General features: G+C 44.3%; 1 long non-coding RNA gene across 6 annotated transcripts in view; it reads right to left on the bottom strand.

Moving 5' to 3' along the window:
- Nucleotides 1–1079: 1079 nt before the first annotated feature.
- The window catches only part of LOC135505080 (uncharacterized), a 78948-nt gene continuing 74027 nt past the window's right edge, over nt 1080–6000 (bottom strand). For 5 of the 6 annotated variants that reach the window (XR_010450212.1, XR_010450211.1, XR_010450209.1 and 2 more), the window contains 2 exons: nt 4538–4620; nt 1080–4133 (listed from right to left, as the gene is read on the bottom strand). This is a non-coding gene — a long non-coding RNA (uncharacterized LOC135505080). The remainder of the gene's footprint in view (nt 4134–4537; nt 4621–6000) is intronic. The other variant, XR_010450213.1, reaches the window with a different exon arrangement.

Genomic DNA, 6000 nt, shown 5'->3' with positions numbered 1-6000 from the left:
GTGTTATGTACACCTGCCATACCCAAATATTGAATCTTACCTCTGAGATAATTCCCACCTGAATTAAATTTGAAAGCCTCCAGTCTCCCAGGCTGCACTGTGTAGCCACGTCGTTGATTTTGCTAAGATGTCACTCACCCTCAAACTTGTTTATGGCAAGCACAGCCATATCAAAATTTACAGGCCATCAAACTATGACTAATTCAAGTGAAGTACTCGCTTCCTTGCCAACCCAGCATCCCAGGGAAGGGTTGAAAGCGACTGGGTCATGATGTCATCAAGGAGGCCCCTGATCGGGCAATATGATCCTGGGTACAAATTATGTCACCTTTTGTTGGGCCATTCCATTCAGGGCTATGGAGCGGGAATGATATGCGTGCTACAGAGAGAAGTCATTTTTCTCCCCATGACTGGCGTGTGAGAAAACCCGCTGTGTTGTGTTGGGGGGGGACATGCTAATCAAACTACACAATAAAAATGCCATCAAACTAAGCTTAACCCCCTTGCTCAGCCCCCAGTGCTTTCTAATCCCCGCTCCCAAGTCTTGATTCCCCCACAATGACTATTCCTCAGCAGTATAGCAGGCTTTGAATATAGACCCCCCCACCCCCCTTAGAAACACACTGCATCGGAAGTGTCACAAAGTTGCTGTCGGTGGGAACAAAGAACTCCAAGGCACTAGGGTTCCGCCGAGGCCTTTTCTATTTAGACACGTGGAGGAATAAACAAAACGAAACAAAGGACTGCCCCTCAGGCACCGCTCCTTTACTTTCTCCCTCCCTCTCTCTCTCTCTTCTCTCCCTTAAAGAAAGGATAATCTGCCATAGGATGTGGCCACTTCACCTTTCTCCAAAGCATTTGGACGTAAACAAACATAACTTGTTATGGCTGCATCCCTTGTTCTCAATTTCCGCCTGAAGACATACCTTAATCTAACTGCCTGGAGCTCGGCCCCAAAGGCAAGGATATGCATATTCTTGGTATCATTTGAATGGAAACATTCTGAAGTTTGTGGAAATGTTAATTGAATGTAGGAGAATATAACACAGTAGATCTGGTGGAAGAAAAGAGAAAGAGCATACGTTTTCTGTTTTTTATTGTTGTAGCATCATCTTTCACATGTAATAGAATAGCCACACAGTCAGATAGGATGCTGGATATAATTTTGATGGATAACACAAGAGGGCAACTGTAGGTGTGCAACATTTCAGACTGATAACTTCAGGAATGGGTGAGCTACATGACATTTAGCATGAAGTCACCCAGGTGTCCCACACAAGTTGCCCAAATGTACCCAAGTGGCCGAATTGGTGAAATGACCTATAACTATATACAACAGTGCAAATAACTATATACAACATATTAAAAAGCAATTCTAACACACAAAAAAATGTATACATTTTTTTTTAAATATTAGAAAAAAATATTTAACCTTTGGAAGTCCTCTACACAATATTTTGCTGCCTTGTGCCATGTCCCATAGCAGTCTCTTTCTGATGTAAAGCAGAGGCAAACTGAACAAGTGGTGTAGGTGATGGGGACTTCATGCGACACAGAACACAACGACGCCTCCATGCTGTGCCCTTTTGGCCCTGAGGCACAGTCATGCCTGCAGTAATGAACTGTGGCATATGAACACCACTGGAGGCAGGAGTAGATGGGGCAGGTTGGCAACGGGGGCTCCCAGTCGGAGTCGCTATCACTGTGAAAGAAAACATTTAAAAAAATATTTGTATTGTATGAGCCTTTTATCATCACATAAAATAAACAGATATGTATTGTATAGAGCAGAAGGAACAGTCACTAAGGTGAAGTGCTGTTCCATTCAACTCCAGCCATTGTTGTGGGCCTGCCATCCCCCCAGCAGCATCCAATGGCTATTTCATATGGAAATAGAGAGGAGTAGCAGGCGCAGTGGCCATGTGTGTGTTTGCTGTTCTACTCCATTCCATTTGAATAAAAAATGGAAAATATATATATCTGACATGGAATATATATATAATATATATAATATATATATATATACGCACACATACACATACAAGCACACACACCCAAACAAGCCAACAACACACACACACACACACACACACACACACACACACACACATACACACACACAAACACTATAGCCAATGAGTAATTTACACTTTTCATTGCAAATTGAAAAATAATAATAATAATAATAATATTATATATATTTATATTTCATAAAACGGCATTAACACTTACCAGTCCAGAAGTACATCCTGTCCTTGCAGAAACAGCTCAATGTTTGAATCATAACTGTGTTCACTCAAAGATTCTTCAAACAAAAATCTGTCTCACTTTCCTGATCAATCTCTTCTATAATCTCGTGCAAATCTGTATACTTAGACTAGGACTTCGTTTTTCCTGATTTATTCGCTATGATGTCTTCAATGAAATCGTTGAAAAAAACACTTTCCAAAATACTACTTTCCAAAACACTGTTGTGCGTAACAAGCGTGACTGCAACTACTCTGACGGTCAATGACGAGAACGAAGTTTGTTACGCATGCGTTTACAAACAAGGGATGGTGGTCCAACCCATAACCATCACATACTGACGTTTACCTCAGCTCATTGGCTATCTACGCAGCTAGATTTCAAGAAGATCAGTGGTCATTGGGCAGAAATACAGTCAATCAACGAAGCTTCGCTCATATTATTGGTGCGCAATGTAGTCATTGCTCGTTGTCTTCAAATCAGTTCACTTCAGTCAATACTCCCCGCAAAAAAAACAATCAAGTTTGGCTGTGTTGCAAACATCCAGAGCATTGCACTGAAACCAACTATGACTAGATAAATAATTGTTTAGTGTGTGTAATTACGTTGAATGCTCCGTCAAAAGTTGATAGAGATGGAATTCAAGACACAAACGGTTTACAAAATGTTTTGTTTTAGGCTATGAAAATGGATTTTATCAAAGAAAACGGCACTTCATTTGATCACTGGGACCCTCAGGAAGAGAGATAAGAGCAAGATATCAGAATGTAAGTCATAATTTTACCTTCAGATGTGAATGTGTCAAAACTGTCATGGCGGAAAATGTTTGTTGTTGATGATCGCTCTTCTCAAACAAAAGCATGGCATTTGTCCTCTGTAATAGCTATTTGAAATCGGTAAACGTAGTTTGATTACCAAGATTCTAATCTTTTGAAGGATGTAAGACACTTGCATTTTCAAGAATGTTTAAATGTTACGACGTTGTATTTTTAGTTAGTCACTCAGAAATTTCCCCTGCTGTTGATCCCTGTACGGGGATTGCCGCCATAAGAGGATAATAATACTTCCTTCACCAGTGTGTTCTCCCTCTGAGCTTCAAACACAAGTGTGTCATCAAAAGTAGGTCGTCCTGATATCATATGTCTCTTGTCTGTTAAAAACAGACTACAATACAGCACCAATCAGCTTCTCCATGCTGACTTCTGGAGCTGAAAACCATTACATTTAGACATGGTATTTAGATGCTAAAATAGTTTCTCATGCCAGTTTACCAGTCTGGTACTGATGCCCGCGCCAGTTCCTTGAGATGCCAGTCTCAGTTACTGATCTAGGGGACGTCTGGCCAGTCTGTGGCGTCCTCTCTGACTGTCCACGCCGCAACACCCCTCAACACGACTGGGCTCTCGCCCTCACCACGGAGGGTATCAACTACCAATGAATGCGATGGATGATCGATGGATGTTGCGTCGGCGCCGGAGTGCGGTCCATCCAAGTCCCATCACCAGCCAAGTCCGCCCTTCCCTTCCCAACCATACCCCACCATCCATACCCCAGCCAAGAGGCAAGCCCAGGCGTTTTCCAACCCAGTGTACACTCTCCGTGGTGGGGCTGGGTCGGCAGCCATCTGGGCCTTGGCGCTGGTACTACCCAGAGGCTGGAGGTGGAGAAACATCCAAAGAAATACAAACCAGATGGGAATGAGGGATGGGATGGATGAGCAGAGAGGAGAGTGTGAGTCACTTTCTTTCAACTGGTTAATACGTCTCTCTTCCGGACTAAGGGGTAGAGGGGGGCGTCTTTCTTCACACCCTCTCTGTCCCACTCAGCTTTCAGTAGAGGGAGAGGCTTGGGGGTCTTGTCCTCACACCATTTCTTCATATCACGTCCTGCATCAAGAAGAGAGGGAGGAAGTGAGCAAAGCGACAAAAATACTCACGTCTGATGTCCTTCCGACATTTCAAGTCATTACCCTTCATTTGCCATTTCAAGTCATTACCATTTGTGGGTTTGGATGTTCTGCTAAATGTGTGCATAAAATCCCACAGTTAATCTAATGCCACCTCACCGCCAACAGAAACTTAATAGTCCCTGGTGTATCGTACAGTACTTGATGTACAGTTGTTTGTTTTGGATAAGTAAGGTAGCATCACCGTAGCTCTTTAAATACTCAGTTACTTCTTTGTGCAAGACAGGAGAGGAAAAGAGCTAGACTCCCAAACTCCTCTTCTTCCACCATGAAACACACATACATACACAAACGCAGACATGCACGCACACACACGTTACACACCAGGGCCGAATTGACTTCACGGCTGTCCTGTTTTCCTGCCATTACCATGGCAGAGTGTTTGTCACCGAGGAGGTGGCGGTGACCTGGGAGATGAAAGAAGGGATTAGGGAGGAAGCAGGAGAGAACAGATGTGTCTAGAGACCAGTCAGCACCCGCCTGCCTGCCTGCCTGCCTGCCTGCCTGCCCGCCCGCCCGCCCGCCAGCACTGGTGAAAGGAGGAATAAAATAAAAAATGATCCGCCACCACTCCTCCTTTCACTACTCCTCCCTTGTTCATCTCTCTTCCCCTGAGCACTCCTCCTTTCACTACTCCTCCCTTGTTCATCTCTCTTCCCCTGAGCACTCCTCCTTTCACTACTCCTCCCTTGTTCATCTCTCTTCCCCTGAGCACTCCTCCTTTCACTACTCCTCCCTTGTTCATCTCTCTTCCCCTGAGCACTCCTCCTTTCACTACTCCTCCCTTGTTCATCTCTCTTCCCTGAGCACTCCTCCTTTCACTACTCCTCCCTTGTTCATCTCTCTTCCCCTGAGCACTCCTCCTTTCACTACTCCTCCCTTGTTCATCTCTCTTCCCCTGAGCACTCCTCCTTTCACTACTCCTCCCTTGTTCATCTCTCTTCCCTGAGCACTCCTCCTTTCACTACTCCTCCCTTGTTCATCTCTCTTCCCCTGAGCACTCCTCCTTTCACTACTCCTCCCTTGTTCATCTCTCTTCCCCTGAGCACTCCTCCTTTCACTACTCCTCCCTTGTTCATCTCTCTTCCCCTGAGCACTCCTCCTTTCACTACTCCTCCCTTGTTCATCTCTCTTCCCCTGAGCACTCCTCCTTTCACTACTCCTCCCTTGTTCATCTCTTTTCCCCTGAGCACTCTCACTTTTGAGAGTGAGAAAACAGATTCGCTGAGTGTTGTGTAGATATGCAGGAGCACATGGGGCCCACCTGGAGGGCATATTTCCAGCCTGTCATAGAACAAAACAGAACAGATATAAAACCTCCATGTTAGCCACAGAGCCAGAACCTTTTCATGAGCTAGGTCTGGTATGTCAGTAGAGCAGGCGAGAGGGAGAGAGAGAGAGAAACAGAGAGAGAGAGAAACAGAGAGAGATACTGTAGAGTGTCAGGTCTTGGCCAGTAAATGTCATTGAAAGGAAGGAGAATCAAAGCCTGTGTCGTCTCCAACGTTAAACTCAGAGCACTCAAGACCAGCATCTCATTTCAAAGGATATCTCTTTAACTAATTCCATTAAAGCAATATGTCACCTTCTAAAAGGAGGTCAAATGTTTATCGGATTATGTGGTACTTTAGGTATCTTTGATTGATTGTTCTACAAATATGTGAAGTGCTAAATGATGTGCCATGATGATCAATGGATTACATGGTTAACTACGTCCTCATGTAAGTTTGAGGATTCATTGTGTGAACCAAAGGGTGACATCAGTTTGACATTCTACCGGTTCCTTA

This window comes from Oncorhynchus masou, chromosome 18, assembly GCF_036934945.1.
Source record: "Oncorhynchus masou masou isolate Uvic2021 chromosome 18, UVic_Omas_1.1, whole genome shotgun sequence".
Classification (NCBI taxonomy): domain Eukaryota; kingdom Metazoa; phylum Chordata; class Actinopteri; order Salmoniformes; family Salmonidae; genus Oncorhynchus; species Oncorhynchus masou.
The sequence above is the reverse complement of the archived record's forward strand: the minus strand, read 5'-3'. Positions and strand labels throughout refer to the sequence as shown.